This window comes from Tinamus guttatus, unplaced genomic scaffold (assembly GCF_059628265.1).
Source record: "Tinamus guttatus ecotype Peru unplaced genomic scaffold, ASM5962826v1 Tinamus_guttatus_pri_ptg000287l, whole genome shotgun sequence".
NCBI lineage: Eukaryota > Metazoa > Chordata > Aves > Tinamiformes > Tinamidae > Tinamus > Tinamus guttatus.
In genome coordinates this window covers 3,789,938-3,813,434 of record NW_028288821.1, presented here as the reverse complement: position 1 = coordinate 3,813,434, position 23,497 = coordinate 3,789,938, and the positions used below count along the sequence as shown (strand labels likewise).

Below are 23,497 nucleotides of genomic sequence, written 5' to 3'. Positions count from 1 at the left end.
GATGGTGGCAGTATCTGGAGGAAAAAAGTATATATATATACTGCAGAGCAAGAGAAGAGAGGCAGGGATGGGAGGAAGAAAAGCAGAAATGGAAGGAAAGGGTCTGCACAGGAAAAGGCAAAGGGAGTTTGAGGATGATAGAAGCCCCCAAAGTCTGGGAGAGGTCTATGGATATCCGGGAAAGGAGGCATTAACGGCACTTGCTGCAGCTCCCTCTGCCCTTAGCCTCTCCTATGCCCCAGCCCTACTGCCTTGTCCATGCCAGCGTTCAAAATGCGTGGAGAAAATTCAGTTCAACCTCCTGGGATTTGCTTTGTTTCCCTGTGTCTTTGCTTCTGGCTCTGGATTCTCCAGGGGGACCAGAAGGAAGCAAAGGGCTTAAAAGACTTCCCTTAAATAAATAAATAAATAAATAAACAAAAGAAAACAAAACCCTGAGCACTGAAATACATCGTCTCTTCCAGCATTAGCCTGAAGCCTCATTTATTAGGAAAAAAAAAAAAAAAAACCTTTGCATTTAATCCACAGATCTATTAGGGAAACAACACAGCAGGAAAGTAGTTAGACTGTTGAGTAGAAAACAGGCTTGCTAATAAACCCCTCGTTCTCATTAGCAGTCCCAAGATGCTAAACATTTTTTGTTTTGATGAACAGAAGTTGGTGATTTCAGATGATACAGGTTTGCGTTTCTTAAATTAATACCTTGCCCTGTGGTTCAGTGGCAAGAAAACCAGGCAATTCAGCGAATTGCACAGTTTGTTTATATAACTCTTCCTGCTGCCCGACATATATGACCGCAAAAAAAAAAAAAAAAAAAAAAAAAGATTTCTTGGCTTAGTGCATCTTTGTTGTCTGCTATGTCTTGGTATGACATAAATACAAGGAGGGCAAGGCCCTGGAGGCCGTATTTCACTCTTTTCATGTCTTCAGTCTTTGTTTTAGTTTATGTCTGTCTAGAACAAAATTTCAACTTGCGCTGGTTGGTTTTGGTTTTTTGTTTCTTCTTTTTGGAGACATATTTCTATAAGTTTAGCTCAATGCCAACTTGTGCTTTACTAAGGTACTGCGAAATGCCAACACGGTGGTACCTTGCCCTGAGCTGTTCAAAAAGGGCTGATGCTCAGAGGCGGGGGTAGTAGTTGTAGTAGTAGTAGTAGTAGTAGTAGTAGTAGTAGTAGTAATAATAATAATAATAATAATAATAATAATAATAATAATAATAATAATAATAATGTGGGAGAGATGCACTTGGAGAGCAGCCAATGTACACTACCGGCATAGTACGGCCCTGGAAAACTTTTTTTTGCGAAGATCTGAAATTTCTCTGGGTATTTCCACCCTTCCCAATGACACCATAAAGTCAATGCCCCAGTCAGGATTGACCCCCAGATCTCAGCTTCCACCTTTTCTTTTCACTCTTCTTGCCCAATACACTTGGATGTGTTTACAAGGTAGAGAAGAGCCTTTAGGTATTTTTGCAGATAAAGGCCTGGATAAGGCTACTGAATTTGCAAGGAAACCTTCCAATCAGACTTGTGCTAGGCCCTGAGGGCAGGAATAAGTTTAAGTGTCCCGCGTGGCCTCATCTGGGACCTGCTCCTGCCCAGGGTCCAGGAGCTCCTATCAGCTCAGCCCTGGCTCCTGTTCCCTTCTGCGGTGTCAGCAGAACAGTGCCTGTCCTTGCCTCCCTCCTTAGAGTGGTTTGTATCTCCTGGGTGACCTTGGACTTGCCTGGTTGTCCTGCTTTCGGCTGGGCTGTACATGGGATCCACTGTGGTGGCAGCACCTGGCTCAGGAGTGACGGGACCATCGGTGAGGACAGGGCACAGCCTGAGGGTTCCAGCTGCCCTGCACATGGGGAACAGCCAGAGCCCCCTCTGCCCCAGCAGGATTTGCCAGTTTTCCCTCTTGTAGCCCCAGGCAGGTTCATTCCGCTGCCTGGAATGAGTCACTGCACGTTTGCTAATCAGTGTTATGTGTTTATTAGCGTTATTAGTAGTAATTCGCATTTCAATAGTAATCATCTGTCATGGCTCTCATTTGAACTGGCAGTAAATGTTATTAGTTTTGTGCCATAAACTGAATACTTGGTAAATATGTTCTCAGAGGATGTCCTGCCTTCTTGATACCAGCTCTTACATAGGGTAATTTAAAACCAAGTTAAGAATAAGGACAAAGACTGTGCCTGCTTTTATTGTACTTTTAAGGGTAATTCTTGGATTTGCTGGAACTGATAGGATTTTTCTTTGACTATCCAGTTCTAAAATGAATTCCATATTTTCCTATTGCACTCAAAGCGTTAAAAGGGCAATAACATTGGCAAAAACTTAGCCATCTTGCTGGCAAGAAGGTGGGTGGCCACTCTTGAACATTGTGTAGGCGGTGGGTCTTGTAGGTGGCACCAGAAGCTACTTACTGAGCCTGTGGAAACCATGGATCTGGATTCTTCAGGCAGCTTTGGCCATAGGAAGATGAAAGTTGCTCTGGTGGAGCTAATCTAGTCTTAGATTAAATATGGACTTCCTAGCTAGAAATCTAGCTTATTAGCTAGTTTTAATTTCATCCCCCAATGATTAGAAGGAGTTATAAACTTTTTGAGACCCTAGTGAGGCAAACCACCCTGTCTTTCACAGGGTTTCACAACACTTTTGTTGATATGTTCAAATGCTTTCTGAGATGGCTATTTGTTCCTTAGGAGAAAAAAAGGTATGAAATTCCTGTACGATCTGGTACAACTAAACAGCCTGTAAGTTCTTCCTGACTCATTTTTCAATCAGTTTATCTGTTTCTGAGCTGACTTGCTTCATCTTCTCTGGGTTAAGACTTCTTTTAAGTCTCTCTTCTTCTTGCCGTCTCTCCACTAAAACCAGTTGCTGTTGAGCAATGAAGCCACTTCGCAAGCTTTTTGGGAAGCCTTTTGGCAGAGTCTTTTGTCAGGTTGTTTGTGTTTATTTTCATTGCCATTTAGATTGGCTTGGCCCTTCATACTTCTCTAACTTTCCCTGAAGAGGTAGCTCTGAAGCGTGTAGCTCCACGACATGAGCTGTGATGCAGATAAATCAGTCTGCTGCTCCGCAGCGTCTCCGTTTTGCTTAGTCGCTGTCTTCCTTTTGGGCTGCCTATGGAGCTGGTTGCTCCTCAAGTTCTGCAAACATTATGCAAGGGCCTGTAGCACCCAGGTGGCTAGATTAGGTTTTCTTGATTGGATCATCTGTCTTCTAAAAGACATTGCCTTCTCTTTCTTACTGCTCTGAGCTTGCAACTTATAAGCTGGTCTTCATGGAAATGGATGTGGAAGTCTTAACTTTGACCCTCAAGAGAATTTTCTTTTGAAAAGTGAAACGAGCCCAAACTTTCTTCTAAAGCCCAATGACATGACAGATCAGGTTAGAGACTGTGCAACTTTTGAGGGCAAATTCATGCTCTTTTGTGCTATTAAAATTGACTAAATTGGTCGGTTGCTCAATAATAAGCCATTGTATTTGTTGGATAGATTCTGTCTTGCAGGGCTTCGGCATAAGACTTTGGTGCAAGTAAGACTCAGACAGCCACACTTATATAATTTAGGAAGGAGACTTCTCTGAGGAGACATAACCAAATGCTCTGACTGTTTTCAAGGTAACCTAGTATATATCCCTTACTGTGTTAACTCCCCTCCTGTGGGATGGTATAAATCCAGTTCTTATGGTGATAGGACAGAGAGTGATGACTCGAAGCTGAGGGAGCAAACGTTCAAGCCAAAGTCAGTAAAATTATTCTTGAGCTCTAAAAGTGAGCACCAAAATAAGCATAAAATGGAAGAGGTCTGAAGTACCATTTCTCAAGGGAATCAAAAGTAACGTCTCTCAAAGAAGACACACTAACCAGTCAAATGTTATTTAGAACGAATTTAGCATATCAGATGGAGCATTAATGTTTTAGAGAGCCAACTTTGTGCAGCTGTTAAGGTGAAAAAGTATTGCCTTCACGAGCAGTGTTGGTGGGGTTGCACAGACCTTGCAAACGTGAGGTTTTGATTTGTTTGAACTATTATTTTATCACTGCAGCTAGTGTTGCCAGGACTGGTATTATTCTGATTGGCATTTGATGGCCAGGAAGTGTGTTGTCTCAAAGCCCTGTTCTCAAGAGGATAAAGAGGGAGCAGAGGTTTGATTTTGTTTCAAATAAAGCAAATAAAGCCAGATACAGACGAGACGTTATTTTCTGGAGTGAATAAACCTCAGAATGAATTTAGTTAATTGCCATCCAACAAAGAACCTATCAGATTAATGTTATTTATAGGTCAGCAAAAAAGTCTGTACCAAGAACTTCAAAGAAATGCTCCTATTTTGAGGCCAAGAACTCAGAAATTAGGGAGCATCCCTTCAAAGTGTTAATTTGTTGCGTATCTACAATAGCATAGCAGACTGCCAGCTCGAGCCAACAGCAGATCTACCTTTAGTGCACTCTTGGTTGATCATAACTAAGAGTAACTGGTGTGGATAAAATGCCTTGCCCTACAAATAGAGATGACCAAAACTGAAGCTCTTTTCCTTTTATGCAGGTTTTCCACTACTGCATTTCTGTTGAGAGTGAGTAGACAAAGCAGTCTAAAGGCCATACTCATGCACACTGTTCATGCCCATCTCCATCTCTTGGCTTGAAAGGTGAGATGGTAGTTGATTATTTTGCTTGCTGTCTTTAGTCACTTTGATTTCTGGGTTTTGTTCTGCTAATTTAATCTTCTGGGGTCTTCTTAATTCAGAAGAGTAGTCTTGTTTTTAAAAAGGCAGAGAAACTAATATCTGTGGCATATTCCAAAAAGCGTGTTTTGTACTAAGCTCATTTTCTGAAAGCCTAAATATTTCAGTAGCATTATTTTAAACTACACATCATTATGTGTATCACTGACAGCATGAGTTAAGCCAAAGTCATTCAAACTACTTTGTCTTCATAGTAAAAGAATAAATAAAGGATGCTCAAAGAACTGAGAGGCATTTTTGCTATAAAGTCTTTTGGAAGTGTAAAGCATTTCCAGCTTACTAGGTGCTCTTGCTCAGGAGAACGAAAACCAAATAATTCTCTAATACTTTATTTAGGGGTCTGTTTACTAGTGGGAATTCTGCTGTTGACAAGATATATAGCTAAAATGGGACTTGGTCTATCATGATTTCCTATCCTGAAGCAACTTTGCCCTGAGGAGGTCCTTTATCTTACAATGTATTGGTGTCAAAATGACCCAAGAAATCAAGTCAGAGGAAAGCAGTCCAGTTTGTTCTTCACTTTGATGGAAGGTTAAAATTTTCCAGGTCAATCTAGCTCTGCTTTCCTGAAGTTAATGTGTCATAAGATAAACTTAAAGGATAAGTTTTGTCTGGAAGGTTGCACTTAGCATCTGTAATTGCTCTCTTCTGCAGCGTACGATCAACTCCCCAGCTGAAGAGCATCCTGGAAGTGGGGCAAGCTTGTGTCCACTTCAGAGCGTGTTGTTTCTGAGCTGAGTCGTGGGCCGTGGACATATTCTCAAGGTACCCTAGAGATAAAACCCATTTTCACCCATGCAGTAGGTTCGAGGCGGATAAGCCGCTTCATTACATAAGTTAGCAGACAGGTGCCAATTTGGAGTAATGGTTTCATTTTCAGCTGTGTGTCTGTACCAGAAGATGATGAATGGCTGTAAAATATAAAGTAGCCACTATTATAATAGGAAGAAGAATAGGAAAGAGAAGAAGGTTATTGATTTTTTGATGTTGTTTTGTTTTCCATAGAATCCTAAACTCCTACTTCCATGAGATTGTAAGGAAAGATAAAATTTGTCTTCATCAACAGTATATGTACCTCGAGGTTGAATTTTGTGTCTGTCTGGTTAAGCTGATATGGGCTCGTGTTTTACTGGATGGCAGCAAAGGCATTGAAGAAGCTGTGAGATACCTCGGTGTATCCTGGGTTCATCCCTTTACTGAAGCCAGCAGTGATTCAAGGTGCTGCTTCCTCTTCAAGGATCCCAGAGCCTGGCTGATCCTTTTGGAGACCTTGATTAGGCTTCGCGTGCAGGCAGAATAAGCAGCAGGGAGCTGGCGTTTTGTCACGGGCTCTTTGCTGCCCTGTGATTGTGCACTTACAGTTAACATCTGATTCAGCTCTGCGCTTTCCCACTGCAACATTGTTAGCAAGTCTGGTCCTAGTGTGCACTTACAGTTTGATTTCTTCTTTTCTGCACCCCTGCCCTGCAGAGTTATTAATTTAATGGCTCCGCTGTACTAGTGGCAGCTGTTGTGTTTGATTTGAATACAGTGCTGATTCCTCTCAAGGAGTCTTTGCCCTCATATTAAGAGGGACCAGAAAAAATACTGTACTGGAGCCATCCCATGATATTTTTACTTCTTCCCACTCGTCTTTTTTTTTTTCTTCCTGACAAAGGGCTATATATCTTAATTATCTTTTGGCAATGCATTGCTATTTCTCCAGTTTATCATTTATTACATTTGAAGCTGAACCTATTTGCTCCTTACTCTTTCAGCTGCTTCTTTCTTGATATATTTTAGGGTTGCTTGCAAAGCTTAAAAATATATACATATATATAGGACTTCTCCTTTTAAGAAAAAAAGAAAGATGCGTGGTGGGGGATACATTCCAGATATCCTTTCAGTCAGTGACATGCATTTTATTATTATCTGGTCATTGTGAAAAAGCAGAATGAAAATAAGAAAAAAAGAAACAAAATAAATATGCCCCAAAGCCACTTTTTTCCTAACTAGCTTACTTAATATGGCCTTATGAGATGGCAGCTGTGTTGGAATAAGGTACATCAAATGTGCAGCACGAGATAAAAAGGGGGAGCAAACAGGATGTATTCCAGCCTGCTCAAGATGCCTGAGTCCCTTCCCTTTATGGTTTGAACATTCCTCTCTAATGTTCCCTGTCCCCATTTGTGTCTCCATCAGTGATGCTTTTCATGCCTGCATGAAACAAGTGGAGGCTTTGCTTTCCTTGACCACAAAGCTAAGAGACTGGATCAATTTATTGCATCTTGCATGTGTTAAATGGATAATTGTACATTTTCAGACCTAGAAGAAGGGTTAGGATGGAGCTCATAGTGCTGGCAGTGGCAGAGGCAACGTACAGCGTGGCCGCTGCTACGTGAGCGAAAACACGGGGATTTGGGAAGCAGTGGGGCAAATCTCAGCTCTGTGCAGTACCTTGGAGACGGCAAAACTGCACTAATCCCTTTTGTGCAGGTCTTTGAGCCCTGGCAGTAATTGGAAACCTTTGCAGTTCACTCCTGTCGATAAAGAGGCTTGGAAGAATGTAGAAGAGCAGCAAATTAATTAGTGGGCACTACTGGAGAGGCGGAGAGAGCAGGAGGGCAGGGCCCGTGTTAAAGCGGGTCCGGATTCGTTAGGCGTGCGGAGGTCCGGCTCCGAGAGCTGCACGGAGAGCAGGAAAGGCCCTCAGCGCTGGGTCTGCTGCTCCCTGCTTGGAGACTAGAGATGTCGCAAGTCTGGCTCCGTTTCTGTTCTCCCTACCACCTCCCTTCTCCTTTCTCCCTGAGGCAGCTCCTCCCTGAAAACACTGGGAATGGTATTTCTGGGAACGCTGGGTCTGAATCTCTGGATTTTGTTGGACTGGCTAACACATCATTCCGTCGTTAAGGTCAGAGGGCCAAATATTTGTGTGTGCTACAATGATATGAGTGGACCCCGTGGCCTGAGCTTCCCCGAGGATGAGCTGGGATCGCCTCTGGTGCCAGTGGTTTTCTCCTGCTGTCCTCGCATCTCTTGCTCCTCACATCTCCCACAGACCCAGGCCAGACTGCCCTTCAGTAACACACCTTTACTCATCACTAGCCAAATTTTCAAGCTAAGAGGTGGTACAGATGAAGCTCTGGAGTCCTGGCCAGTGGTATCTGACCTGTGAGGAAAAAAAAAATGATGTGCAGTTTCTATAAATAAGGTGGCTGATTTGTTTTTATTTTATTTTCTTGAGGCGCTCTGCTAGGCAGCCAGCAAGGTCTGGACAAGTCCCATTGCGTCCAGAGTTAACAATAAGGGAATGATATAAATGGTAATTTTTTGGCAAACAGTCACATTCTGCTCTCCGCTTCATTAGAGAAAAATATGTAGGAATTGGAGTGCAGTCAGCAGAGCGATGTGAGATTTACATCCATGTAACAGAATTTTGTCCAAAGAGGCTGAAAAGAGCTGATATATCGTTTTTATTTAGTTGAATATAGCTGTCCTGTTCTGTTCAGCAGAATAGTTTAAACCAGGACCCATATAGTATTGCCTGTACTGTATGACTAATTCCTACAGCGATACTAATTCAATTCTCTAGCAATTTATTGACTTAGAGGGAATTAAGTTGCTCGGCAGAATAATGGAAAGGAGAAAGGCTCTAGCAGGAGGGTTAAGTATGGCAGATTTCATTGACCACAAGAGTACTAACTACAATACAGTGAAACAAAATTCCTCTAAGAACAATAAATAAGGAGCTTAATATATCACGGGCAGGTATGGGCTGCTTCATCTTTGGAGAGGCGCTGTGCTTTTTGCCTGCTTGGAAATTAGGCTCCATCCTGCCCAACGCACAAAGTGTTTCAGGGCCTCGAGCCATTAATTTGTAAATAACAGAGAAAATAATGGTTATTATTACAGTGCTCCTGCTAATTTCATCCCCGTATCATTTCCATGCTAAATTGAGGGGGAAACTGTTAAAAGATGTAAATTCTTCTTAAAATGAAAGGGAGAGTGTTGTGCATTTTTTTCTTTTTTTTTCTTAATATTATGGATAATGTTGATAAACACGTATTAAGGAAAACTGGGTTTAGCTCTTTTCCCCTGCGGGTTGTACAATTATTAAAACACAGAGATTATAATGTAATTTTTTAAAAACAGTTCTGAGGAATGAAAAATGAAATGTCTCAGTGCCTCAGACTTGCAGAGTTTTTGAGGACCCTTTCAGAAATGCATTTCTAGGTGACTGAGTGAATCTATGAAGATTAAGCAACAGAAATAGGCATGCCTAAATCGTGACCTAATAATTGCAGTCTTTGCATACTAGAAACGGACATTTTGGTCATTTATCCTCTTTGGCTGAGATGGAAACTGCCTTCCCTTAATTTGCTTTTACTCTACTGTGAAAGTTGATACTGAGCACTCAGGCCCTAGCAAATACCACACTTAAATCCTAAGTACAGCAAAATACCTGGTCAGTTAATGTTTTATTATTTATGAAAATAATTCTGAGTTTGGAGTCCTGATTTGTCAAGATGGGGGTCAGAATTTATTGTTGGTGCAATAGCAGGGCTCTCATCCACAGGCTTCCAAGCATTTAGCAGCAGTGGCATCAAGAGGATGCCCGTAAGATGGTGGCATCCGCATGGTATTTCTTTTACACAGGTGAAAACGAGAGTATAGAGGGCTAAAGGCACAGACTTCTTCATCACTTAGAGGAGCTGTGTAATGTGATGCTGCACGTGATAGGTATGGTAATATATGCTCTAGGCTAATGAGGGCCATATGGCTGTGCATTTCTGCTATTTGTACATACATCTTTCATAGATTTCTTCTTCTTTCTGCTTCACTGTCTTTGAATATATTAAAATGCACAGAAAAATTAATATTGGAGAACTAAACCAGCCTTGCAGTTTGGGACATTGCAACTCCATCAATCAACAGGGCAGATTTGCCAGTATCTTCAGAGGGGCGAACTTTCCTTGGCTGTTTCTTCTCAGTGCACCTCAGTCCTGAGCCGGGGGGAAACCTCATAGTGCCAAAGAGTCACAAAGTGACTCTTAAACTGCTCAATTCCTTCAGCCCTTGACATCCTAAAGATAACACCAAGAGCCAGTTACAGCGCTGTGTAATGCTGATGTGCAAGTACTGCTCTAAGAAATACCTGCTCTTTTTCTGTTACCTGAGGAAAAAGCTGGTTTGAAAGATTTCTAAGAGCTGACAGGAGAGGCTTTAGGATTACATATATATGTATATATAAAATATAATATACATAATTTAATATGATTTCCAGTATCTTCAGCCATCTTAGATATTTTTCCATTAAAATACAAACTTGCCTTCATCTCTGTTCAGTCCTGAAGTATAAAGGTTGTGTTTATTCTTTCCAGTTCTTGGATGATATCTTGCTGTTTGAGAAAGGGTTTATGCTTTGGGTAGTGTAGCATCTCCCAGTCTTTTTGCAGCTGAGTCTGAGAGAACCGGGAATGTTCTGCCTGTCACTGGCTTCGGCCTCTCAGCTCCCACCATCTCAGTACCCTCCTCTTCCCTCACCCCCTTCCGCTCCCTGCTGTCCCCTGGATTCCCTCTGGACACGTCCTGCTTCCTCCTGGCAGCTCTGAGAGCTCCACCACGTGTCCTGCCTCTCAAAGACGGGGCAGGCACCTACACCGGCCCAGCAGCAAAACCGTCTGAGCTCTGCGTCTCACTGAACCTGCGATGTCGGGTATGTCTCCATGCAGGACTGAGAGCCAAGGGCATGGGCAGGGAATAAATATGAAATAAGGAAGGTTTAGCACATGGGGGAAGAGAAAGCACATGGACAACAGAGAATAGGAGGATGGAGCCTTTAGATAGGCATTTGGTGCTAGTAATCTTTGTTACGTATCTCTTTACCTTCCATACAGATTCTTAATATGCCAGCTCCTTTGGGGTCAATTCAGTGCTGGAGGGTTTGGGGCCAGACTTGGAAGCTTGGAAGCACTCTAGCACATCCTTAGACACTAACCAGTTTGGAGGGGAGACAATTCAAGACTCTTAAATTTACGTGAAGCCAAAATCATGCCCAGTGGCATTTATAAACCCCTAGTCATTCATGTCTGGGAAGCAGTTTCAGCAGGCATTGGGAAGTGGGGCCTCAGTTCCTTTGGGGTCTGAATGCTCTCAGACTTTGTGTCCCTTTTGTCAGGGGGACAGCTGGCATCTATTCTCCTTGTGTAACTCTGCACGAGCCTAAATTTGGCCCAGAGTCATCTCCCTGCTAAGAACAGTATATGTGGATGTAGAACTGGATTTGACTGAGAGAATGTCCAGGTGCGAGAGCGGTCAGGGCCTGTCTCTACACATGTGCACGATCCCCTCGGGTTACCTTAAATCTCCCTCACACCCAGCAGCAATGAGCTGGCTCCGTTTCTCCCTGCGCATCTTGGCTGGTGCCTTGGCCTGCGCGCAGCGGGCAGGAGAGATTCGTTCCATCCTTCCCCCTTTTGACCCTGTGTAGGACAGGGAACTTTCCTTGGTGACGGTGTGGGTGAGGAGAATGACACTGGGGTGGCTCGTTCCTCCTGCTGCTGTGCATCTAGCCTTCCTTTTGTAAATTTAAGATGCTGAAATCTTGATTACTGGACTAGGACTTGTGACCAGTTCATTCGATAGACTAGAGGGGTCTCAAGCATCCCACCACGCCCAAAAACATGGTCAGCTTGGCACCAAATGATTGAGCCAAGGCACATTCATGTGACTTTCTTCTGTGTCAGGGTTTGATTTGGCCGATGAAACAGTTAGAAAGAGGCAAGTGCTGAGCAACCAGGGCTTTCCTTTGGAGGCTGCCTGAGCATGTGTTTGTGTGGAGGCAGCGATTACATAAATGAGTGGGAGATGGGTAGCGTTATTTATGTTACAGGCTCATCCTGTATGTGTGAAGTGCTGGATGCAGATACTGAAACCTGGAAACTGGGTGCTGTTTGTGTGCATATTCCTGTGCTCTGGCAGCCGAGCTAGCTGGCGAGCAGGATTTGTCACTAGCTCTCAGTGTCGCTCCACAATCTTCCATCACAACTCACCACGATGTCTACGTTTCAGGATACAGAAGAAAAAATACTGTAATGTTACAGACAATGTTTGATATCCAAATCCGTTTCTGAAATGTATTTCCCACCTTTATGAGGCACCTGGGATTTGAAAATGGCTGCTCCTTAAAATATGCAGGCTGCAAACCTGGACTGCTCATACACGCATCCGCTGTCTGAGCAGGAACACCTATGCTGTTAATCTTTCCTGTTTTAATATTGTCTTCTCTAGAAACATGTTTACAGCCAAATAATCCACACAGAAATTAGAGGGGTTTGGGCGAGGGCACTTGGCAAACAGCATGGCTTGGTCTCAGCATCTTGGGCTGATCTCTAGGCAACAGCTTCTTCCCTGCCTCATCCTGCTGCTCCCCCTGAAGTGGGATTCTGTGCTGTGGAGATGAGGAAGGATAAAAGGTATTAATAAGAACTGAGGCAGGCTGCAAAGACAGCACGCTGCTTGGGAAGAGGGTGCTGGCATGTCTTCACTAATAAATCAGCATCATTATCACACCAGGGGAGAGAGAGAGAACCCAAAGCAAAGGCATCTGGTGTGAATTATGTCCTGGAGGCTGCCGGAGCTCTCCGTCTTCCCGGAGCACTTGCTTCAGCCTTACAGCCTGCCAACAGCCATTAATCCCATGCACTCCTGCCGGAAAGCTGATACTGGGCCGAGGCAAATATTTCTTGTGTCTGACAGGCCTTTTTTCCTTCTTTTTAATCCTTGCTCTAATGAGCAAGAGCCCAAAAATACTCGGCGTGCTTTCTGCAGAGTCCATAGACATGTGTGTCAGTGCAAACAAATACAAAAGCAGGGGCAGCTTTTACTTTGTGCACATTAAGATGAGCCCTTCTGGTTCCAAACACCAGTGCATAAATACAGGAAGGAGTGACAGCTGCTCAGCACCAGCACTGAACTGCAGCAATGTATGCATCTATGGGAACATTTTTTCTGCATGATATTTCTCCTTCAGGAAAACAACTGGCACGTGTATGGAGGAAGCCAGTGACAAAAAAAAATCCTTGAATTTATTAGTCTCTGATTTCTCCCAGATTTGTTAAGGTGCAGATGCCCTGAATGCCCTCTTTCAAGAATAACACTGACCTATGAATGAATCCGATTTGTATTTTTTGATGGGAGAGGAAACACTGAAGGGGCTCAGACTGAATCTTGCTTGAACAAACCTGTCTCCACTCACCGATACATGATGCTGCAACCGTGGCCTGAACACTCGCTGTGTTAGAGGGTGTGTGCCAACATCACGAAGCATGTTAGCGTATTTTATAGGCAGTTGGTCAGTATTTATGTTGGAATTTCCAGGGGTTACTACACAATATTGCTGATATATGTGATAATCCCCGCTCTCGCACCGCTTGCCTCACTGCTAGTCTGGAACCCACCAGGCCGGGCCCCTGGCGGCCATCGCGAGGCCGCTGCGGAAGGATCGAGTCCCCTCCCGCTGCTCGCGCGGAGAAAACCTGATAACCTGGCACATGGAAGGGGTGGATTTCAGCTATTCTCCTCCACAGAGACCGATTTAGACTAATCGCTTCCAAATGAGCGTATGCAGCAGCTGGGCAGGGGCTGAGGCCGTGGCTCCGCGTGCAGGAGGCGTGTTTGGATGATCGGGGGCGGATGGATGAATGGAGGGCTCATCCCCAGAACCGCTCGGCAGCGCCTCGCGCCAGAGCCCTGAGGAGCAGCGCTGCGCGCTGGACGCTTCCCAAGTGCTGAATAATCCCGGCTAGTGACTCACACACAGGCTTCCCTTCCTTCCCATTAGCATTAAGTGTAAGCAACAACATGAGTGAATAAAACTAATGCTGATGGAAGGCAGTAAAGACAGGTATGAGTGATGCTCCTACCTATATAATAACCAAGGCTTAACCACTGGCTTTGCAGTTTCCAAGAACTTTACCTCCAGTGCATGACAGCAAGCGGTGCTAAGACCTTTCCTTTAAGGAAAGATAAAGAAGGTCGCAGAAATCAATGCCTGTATTTCACAGAATCACAGAGCAGTTGAGGCTGGAAGGAACCTCCAGAGATCATCTAGTCCAAGCCCCCTCCTCCAGCAGGGACACCCAGAGCACGGGGCACAGGGTGGCATCCAGGCGGGTTTGGAAGATCTCCAGAGAAGGAGACTCCACAGCCTCTCTGGGTATTTAATGGTGCTCGTTTAAGTTAAAATGCAAAATTTAGCTGTTCAACTTGGAGATGGAACCAATGATGACAAAGGCTGACAGATAGCAAAGGAGGGCTGGTGAAGAGATTTGTATGCGTATCTACCGAACTGGATAAAATAAGGGAGCAGAGTATTGTCCGAAACTCCTCCAGAAGGAGCTATTCCAGCTTGAGTAACTCGGATAACAATCGGTAACCATCATTTGTTATTTCTGTTCCCCTAGGGCAGTACAGAGGAAGAAGGAATCCATTCCAACCAGGTGTATGTTGTTAACTGCATCCAGCTTTGGTTGTTTCTGTTTTGTTTTCTAATTGCATGTGTGAAAATAGTAAGAGATGATACATCTGCTTCAGATTAATCACCACGGGAGAAGTTCAAGAGAATACAAAAATGATTCCAATTTATAGCTGCCTCCAGCTCCAACCAGAAGACAACTTGTTTCTCCTGTAAGGATGGCTTTATTTTTAATACTGTTTTAACAGTGAGGAGGATAATGGATCACCAGGATTCCTTTATTCAGAATTCCCTTCTCTTCTGCTATTCTGGTCCCTCCAAACAGTTTCTGTTTCCAGTGTTAAGAACAGGCTGCGAGTCCTTCCCGAGACTCCCTTGGAGCCAGCAGATTCAAGTATCGTCTGTACTCTCAGGGTAAAGGTCCTTCACAAAGGGTGTTTTATTTGGTTGTTGTATTCTGGATTCTGCTCTCACAAGTTGTTACTTATCCAGAAGCAAGGTACAAAAATAGCTCTGCTACAACAGACTGCTGGGGTTATGCATACACAAGCAACAGTAGTACGCAGCAGTAATACTGTAGCCTGCAGTACTCGCAGTGCATTAACTGGACAAGACAGTGTAAGTCCCAGATGTGGTGCTGGAAGACGGCTTCCATGAGCCAGCACTAAAGGCCGCTTGCGGTAGGTGCCGTTTTGCACCTAAGCCCAGCTCTGCCAGCATGTGCAGAACAGCTGGCTCCCTTTGGTACGGCAAGGTTTTCAACTTCAGCGCGTGCCCCTCTTTGTGGACATGGTTGCATACTGCCTATGCCGTTCCCAGGCTTAAAAAGATGGTTCACGGATTAGACAACTTGACAGTGACCTTGCAGAGCCACAGACAGCCTTGCAGTGACCGGCATCAGCTGCTGTTTTCCCAAGATGGGTGCACAGTAGCAGTGCATGTTCACAATTCACTAGTCATCTCCTCGGTAACAAAAATCTTTGTCACCAAGAAAGGTGCGCGTAGTCCTACAGCATCGCCGAGGGACCCTGGCTTCCACTGCGTGCTGCTTTCTGCTCGTCCGCGAACGCCTTCTCCCCGGCGCAGTTCTGCAGAGCTGGGCCGAGGGACGAGGCCAGCCCCAGCGGGGTGCTGCAGAGAGCTTTTGTAACACCTCAAAGCTGCTGCTGTTTGCAGGGCACCCGGCTCCCACTGTTGCACACAGAGGTGCTGCCCCGCACGCGGGGGAGCTGGAAATGGTGGTGCCCTCTATTCCGTGAGGGGCTGCTCTGCTGTGCAGAGGCACCTACTCCAAGGCGCCTCCAGTTGGACCCATCCCCTGCTTGAGCTCCCTTTCTCCTAAGGTTCAGCCACACAGGTAGCTCTAAAAGAGAAGTATAATACCCCTCTATGTGTATACGTGTGCATATACGTGTGCGTGCGCATATCCCCCCCGCGCCTCACAGCGCTCCCTTCGTGCCCGCTCTCGGCACCCCTTGCATGCGCATGCGCGGCCCCCTCCCGACGCGGCGCAGCGCGCATGCGCGCCGACCACCTGCAGCGCCGCCGCCGCGCACACGGGGGCGACAGCGGGCGGGCTCGGCGCGGCCGGGTGACGCGCCCGCCGGAAGTGGCGTGCGGTGGTTTCCGGAGCGCGGCGGCCGTTGCTCGGCGGCGGGTGCCGCCTCGCCCGGGCCTTGCTGCGGGGCCGAGGCCTGGCGCAGCCGGGTGGCCGCGGGACCCGTAATGGCTCTCGCCTCGTGCCGCGGCGCTCCCTTCCTGCCGGGGTTAGAGCCCTCTCGGCCCTGCCGGACGCCGCGCTCCACAGTGTGGCTTTCCAGTATAAGATCTATCACTGGCCCTGATGTTACCCTGGGGTTTTCTCCCCTTTCCACCTAGCGTGGAACAGTGCGGGGAAGATGGATCATGTTTGTGTGTGCTGGCACGCTGTGCAAGCTGGCAAAGGTGGGTTGGTTTCCTTGCGTGCATCTCCTCGGTAGTTGTGGTTCTGCATGCTTTGCAAGGCAGGCTGCTTGCTTGGGAGACCTGCTGTCTTGCAGAGACTGATGTACAGGCTGACAGCTACAGGCTGAGAATATATGGAGACTAGAAAGGGAGTAGGAAGCACAGCAAAAGCCTGGGAACTACCAATTTCTGGAACTGTACTGCATTTTTTTTCGTCAATATATGTGTGCCCTCTGTGAGAAATGGGAATCTGGGTCTTTTGAGGGTGTGAGCTTTAACCGTGTTGCTCATCTCCTGCTGCTCTCCAGGTAGATACTTCAGGAGCTCTGTTTGGCTCCGCTTGGCTTTTGGCAACATAATTTACCTCTGTCCATGGGCAAGGGATCCCTTCCTGCTTATGGCTGATGTACTGAATTTGGCAAGTAACTTTTTTTTTGGTTTGGAAGGTTGTGTACATATAATTGGTTTTATGGTAGTGTTATTCCCACTGTGTAGCAGCTCTTTCAGATACAGAGAAAAGAATATGCAGTGTCAACTTTATGTTTGTGAGACTGTGTTGCTTTGTGAGGTGTTGCTTTCCAAGCTGTCTGTGGTAAGAAAGGAGAATTCTGTTTGTGAAGTGGCAGTAATATAAGTTGTACTGTTCTGATTTGCCTTTAATTGGCTAGTATTTTGAGATGCTGCCATTACTACTGCTTCAGCCAGTTTTATTTTTATGCACACAGATAATCTGAGAAGTGAATCCCAAGGGAAGAAATGCTTCAAATGCACAGAAGAGCATTTGCACATGCTTACAAATGCGCACCTTCATCGAGGATGTGTCATGAGAGGTCGGTCAATGATTTGCAAACACTGCATTATATTCCCTCTTTCCGTAGGAAATTGCACTGGCAAAGGGATAAAGAAGCTGGACACAAACTATACTGCTACCATCTATGGCTGCTATAGATGAGATGGGCAGTCTGTGACATTGTCAGGTTTCTTTGGGATGGTAAAATAACAAACTTACTGATGTGGACATAACAAATTTACTGATGTGCACATGACCAGAATATTGCTAGCATGGGTCTTTGTTTTAATACATGCTGCTCCTCTTCAGGGTGTGTTTACGTTGGAACCCTTTTCTCTGTTCTAGTACTAACTGAGCTGATGGCTTCAGGGATTAAACACACACAAAAAAGTTGCTCTTTTTTTCCTGTCCTTAAATAGCAGAAACACAGAGCAGTTCGTTCTGTGTTTTATCTTAAGAGCATCTATACTTCATTATTGTAAAGTTCAAGAGGAAGTTCTTGGGTGTTTCCTGATATGTGGAGTGATGCTAAATCTCTTGGGTTTGATAGAAAAGCTGTGTTCTTACTTGAAGATCAGTGTTTTTTTGAAAATGTTTTGGATAATCACTGTCTGTTTTCTATTAGAATAAGATGTTTATTAAGAGTAGGGTTGATGAATGCCCCCCTGTGTCAGTGTAGCTCCTGTCTATGGTGCATACTGCAGTTCAGACACAGTGATCAAATGTTAGCTGGTGTCATTACAGTAGCAGCAATGTTCACCCAGAGGGATTTTTCTTTGTGTCTTTCCTAGGTGCAGTCACACAGGGGTATGGATGTTCTCCTTAGGTGCCCGAGTTCGGCACCGGAATCATCCAAACTGGTACGTGTCTTTGTGCTATTCTGGGTGACTCCCATGCCTTAATGACAGAAATGTGTGTTTGTTTAAATTCAGCAGAAGATACAGGAGACTTGAATTGCAGTTTCTTACATCTTGTTTTGCTACTACAGTGGTAGCCTATTCTCTTTGATCATTTTGTTTATTTTGAAGTTACAGGCACTTCTGCTGTCTTTGTACTTTATCTTTTGTTACCCCTTCCACCTCCTCCCTGCCCTGTAATTTTGTATACTTCTACAGCCTTAATTGCAACAAGTAGCTAAATGAATAAGTGATTAAAGGCAAACTAAGTATCTCTTTATTTAGCGACAACCAGTTGAAGTCATTGTTCTCCTGTGGTTTGTAATCTCTCTGGACTAACTTTGGGTAAATACTAGCAAAATTGGCCTTTTTTGTGTCATGGCTATTGATTAATTACTTTGAATGTTTAAAGCTAACAGACACTAACAGACACATTTCTTATTTCTAATGACAGCCATCTAATGACATAGATTTCAGCAGAAAATTTTCTAAATATTTCACAATTGTAATTTTGTTAGTTTTTTCTTGGTATTGCTTAATCTTTTTCCTCAGATCTCATGTAGAAAAATATATAGAGGGTAATGTACAGTACTTAGGCGGGTCACTGTTTAGTAAGCAAGATACTAACTGTAATTTTTTTGTCACTTTTCATACCCCAAAACTTTGCATCAAGTCGTAGAAGAATGGGGGAAAAAATCTGCTTGTCATAGATATGCAGTTCAATGGTGAAACCAAATTCATGGTAAGGGTTTTGTTTTTTGGAGGTTGGGGATGTGGGGGATTGCATCTCACGACAGGACATATACGAACTGTGGTGTTCAGACTGCCAGACAGTTGTGGGATGTTTTACTAACTTTTTGCCAGCTACCGTGCTTGGTAAATCTCACTTGTAAAGATTTCAGTATTAGAAAATCTACAGGTAATTTTGGAATTGTTTATGTTTTGTAGTTGAATCCCACTGCAGTCGTTAATGACAATGCTGAAAATGTCTCTATTTTACCTACTGTTTCCCTATAAACTTAACATTAGTGGGTTTCCTCAGTTGCACTGTCACTCATCTTGCTAACCTGTCCTAAATATGTCAAAAAGTATCTCTAATTTCAGGTGCATCTTTGGCTTGTTTTAGCTAATGTTTAATGTACCTTTCATAGAATCACAGAGTCATAGAATCGTTAAGGTTGGACGGGACCTCTAGAGATCATCTAATCCTACCCCCTGCACATGCAGGGTCACCTAGAGCACGTGGCACAGGTGGCGTCCAGGTGGATTTTGAAGATCTCCAGAGAAGGAGACTCCACAGTCTCTCTGGGCAACCTCTTCCAGTCTCTGTCACACTCACTGTTAAGAAATTTTCCATTAAGTTCCTGTGGAATTTTTGATGCTTTAGTTTCTGGCCGTTTCCTCTTGTCCTGTTGCTGGCCACCACTGAAAAGAGGCCAGCACCATCCTCCTCCTTCCCTTAAGGTATTTATAGACACTGCTCAGGTCCCCTCTCAGCCTTCTCTTCTCCAGGCTGAACAGGCCCAGCTCTTACAGTCTCTCCTCATAAGACAGATGTTCCAGCCCCTGATCATCCTGGTAGCCCTGCAGCACAGTGGTGTTGGAGGATGTATGCTGTACTGAGTTAAAGTTAAATATGCATCTGTGAGCTAGAGCAGAGACCCTTGGCATCCCAGTTTGCATTCAGAGTTCTGCAGGCTGATTAACAGTTTGACCATTTGCTCTGAGTAATCCTGTCAGGGTTAAGAAATGGTTCTGTAATAGTTCTTGTCTCAAAGATTAAATGAGGAATGTGGCAGAAAAGAGAAATAGAGTGGCAGCTGAGGATGAGAAGAGCACGTCTCACTGTGGAAAGTGCCTGCATAACTTAACAGGCATAAGCAGTGTCAAGCTTTCAAAATAAAGCTAAAAATAGAAGGGGAAATCTTGGCGTGAAGCTGGAGGATACATCTCAAGACTGTCTAATGTGTAAACATGTCTAATGATTCATTATGGTTGATTTCTTTCCCCCACTTACTGCAGTTTCATTTTAGGTGATTACAGCCTAGACATAAAACGAAGCTTATAAGTGGATTATGTAGAGATTACAAAGCAGTTTGGTATGAAAAGCGTCAGAAGAGTTCTCAAGAAAATAAAAGCTTTTCCTTTTTTACTTGTGTCAGCTTGAGCTTTGTCAGCATTTTCCAGAAGCTGTTACGATCTGCTTACGCCTGTGCACTGTTAGCAGCCTGGTAATTAAAGCAGAGAAACGTAAGCCAGGAAGTCCTGTGGTTCTTCCTGCTTGAATACTGCCCAGTTCAAGAAGTCGCAGGCTAAGTTGAACTACAGTCCTCATAACAGCATAAAATAGTGGTTAGCAGTACTACTTGATATTGTGATGTTTTCAGAAGTATTTCATCAGTTCATCAGGGAGTGAACTCCACCCTCTGGGATGATGGATGATGAGCCCCAAATCCAGGGGGGACACATTAAGGTCAATCCCACATTGACCTTAATGAATGTGGGATTCCATAACTGGCTAAATGCAGCCTTGCAGTTAGTCCAAGTGACAGAATTCTGATGTAAATAAGTGTTCTTAGCATGACGTTGCTGAAATCTGTAAGGATTTTTTTCCAAAGTACTTTGGTTTTCCTTTTAGGTTTATCGCAATATATATGTGCCATAAATTCCTTTGAGATTGTTAAACTATATATTAGTATTTCTGTCTTATTTTACAAGTGCCATCTATTATCAGCCTCTCAAGAATGTATGTGCTCACAGAACTACACACATTTAGAAATGTGTATTTCAAAACTGGCGTGGAGGACATCAATCTAACCCTACGAGACTATCTCAGATGTGTTTAAGTTTGTTTTGAATGTATTGCTTTCTTTGCTTGCTCATAGAGTATCTGTCACCTGCCAAATAAAGAAGATGGAACAGCCTATCCACGCCAAGCTGTATCCAACAAACCTAAAAGATACCAGATCTCTGGTGCATCCCAGGCTTTTGCTTAAAAATGTGTTTTCATGTGTCTATTTCCATCTTCAAAATAGAGCGTTTAATAGGTATCCAATTCCTTTGTGCGCAGCTGCCAACCTCGATAGCATGTTGTTAGCGAGAATGCTCTTTTTCAACTTATGACTGCAAAATAGGCTCCTTTATTTCTCATTTCAGAATTATGACCTGCTTTGTCATGCCGCTTTGACAGGTGTTGTTTTCAGGAGATGCCAGTACCATAGCCATGGAGTGGCTGAACACCAACACTTTACAGGCCAGGGCCGTTGTGCTGTATGTTCCTTTAATAAGCAATTCATTCTTCTATCAGGTTTCAGGGAAAATAAAGTGTACAGCATCCCAGAACACGCACACTTAAATAAGCAATGAATCTAGAAAATTGTCTGAACAGCTGAATTCCAAGTAGTTTCAATTTACATTTTTCTTTCTCTCTTATTCCGGGCTCATCTCTCCAAAACCAGTGTTACCAAGGTGTCCAGAATTTCATAAGCAGTGATGTTTGATATGAAATAAGAACTTGAGCTTTACAATCAACAGGCTTTACCAGAGAACCAGGCTTTACAATCAACAAGCATACAAGTAGTCCCCAGATATCACTGGTCAGTTCTCGTGCAGAATATTCTTTCTAGTTACATTCTCTGTGATATTTTTAAATTAGTTTCTCAATGTACTGAAAGGCTTTTGGTAATACTGCAGAATTTTTCATTGTGATGTGAAAAAGTTACTTCACTGAGCTAATCTACTTTAGAGAGTTTTATTATTGACCTAGAGGTTGGATCTCTGAGTGCTACGTGCAGTACACACTTGTCTCACTATTCTTTTAGCAAGATATATTGATATCCTTGCGTGGGTTTTTTTTTAGTTTATTTTTGAGGGGGGCAGAGAAGGACTGGCTGTCTCTCTAAAATTGCATAAGCACAGAACCTTGAAAGTAATTAGATACCTTACTCCTTTTGGAATGAGTGGGCATTAATACCTATCTGCTTTGAGACGGTATGAACAGGTCAGTAGTTCTGGTGCAAATCTGTTTGCTTACAGGAGTTTGTATTAATTTTGCAATACGGACTGCTAAAAAATTTCTACTTTTTAAATCCATCTAACGTGCTTGCAGGAGTTGCTGGGGAGCCGTACCCATAGACTGTGAAGACATCTTTGACTGCATCGAAGACTGAAAGTAGAGAGAGCCAAAGGATGGGAGTGAACATCTGCTTGTCAGAGTGAACAAAGAGATTTGTTACTTATCATCATGCTTGCAGTGTTCTATGAACAGACATACTTGAGATCAACACTATGCTCATTGTCTGAGCACTACTGCAAAAAAAATGTATTACTGATGTTCTAAAGCAAATTCATGGTACTGAGGTAGCATGTGCAGTAAAGACTAAATCCTGTAAAACATCATTTTATTGTCTTGCACTTCTCCCCTTGATGTCATTCTCCTGCAGCTTTACAATTCCTGCCCTGGGCATGATTTAAAGTCAATGTGGATAATGTACACAGTCCACCAAGTTAGTTATAGGGGAATTGCAATTAGGAAAGCAGGAAATTGGCAGAGAAAAGGTTAACACTTTGTGTGAAGCAAACGCTGCTTCCCCGTGTGCCTGGCAGAATCACCTCTTAAGGCCGCAGACCTGTAAGTTGGCTGGTAGCTGCAGGCCACAAGGGAGACTAGGGGAAAGGGGCCCAGACTGAAAATGCGGGAAGGAACCTGCTGCTCTATTTTAGTTTAGGGGACGCAGCCCCGGTGTTCCCGCCCCACGCTCCCCTCCCGCCTGCGCTGCCCCAAGGCCTCCCCGGCCCCGTTACAACTAGCGGGGGGCGAGGAGCCGGGCCCGCTGCACCCGGGCCGCGGGCAGTGCCCGGCCCCGCTCCGCACCCCCTGCCGCCGCCGCCATCTTCTCGCGGGCGGGCCGGCGCCTGCGCACGGCGGCCGCTTGCGGTCTGACATGACGGCGGGCGGGCGCGAGGCGGCGCTGAGGGGCTGCGGCCCCGCGCCGGTGAGCGGGGAGGAAGCTCGGCCGGGGCCTGGAGGAGCGGGAGCGCTCTTCTCCCAGGCGGAGGGACGGCCGAGCCGGCGCTCCTGGCTCTGGAAAGTGGCCTCCCTCTCGATGAGCGGGCGAGGGAGAAGCTCTTTGGGAAGCAGGCAGAGCCACTGGAAAGGGTCCCGAGCCAGCGATAATTGGGAACTTGACAGAGAAACATCCCCAAAGGCCCATCAGGGTGGTGGGAAGGAGAAGGCCCTGTGTCAGTTCTGCCCCCCCTGCCGGAGCGTTTAGTGTTCCATAAAACGTTGGCTGAGAAATCCGCCCTCGCCGAGGAATTTCAGTTTGTAGATGACACGTCCTATAAGCTCCCTATACGGTCGTTACTACGAATTATCCCAGCAGATTTTTGCTGCTAGTGTCACCCCCGTTTTGAACAACAGGCAGAGGCTTTTAAACAAAACAGGAGCCAGTCTATCCCTGTCGGGCGGGTGAAAAAAAACTACACTTCCCATACCGGGAGTCGAACCCGGGCCGCCTGGGTGAAAACCAGGAATCCTAACCGCTAGACCATATGGGAGGCGCTGAAAGCAAATTCTTCCGCGCGCCTGATATCTCCTCCCCGCCGCCACCCTGCCGGGTGGGACAGCTCCGTGCCGGCCGTGGCCCCGCTCCCCACACGCCCTCAGGCT

At 44.8% G+C, this 23,497-nt stretch overlaps 1 non-coding gene across 1 annotated transcript; it reads right to left on the bottom strand.

Moving 5' to 3' along the window:
* Positions 1 to 23,313: 23,313 nt before the first annotated feature.
* On the bottom strand, positions 23,314 to 23,385 carry TRNAE-UUC (transfer RNA glutamic acid (anticodon UUC)). The gene has a single exon. It is a non-coding gene; the product is annotated as a tRNA-Glu (tRNA).
* Between the last annotated feature and the right edge of the window lie 112 nt (positions 23,386 to 23,497).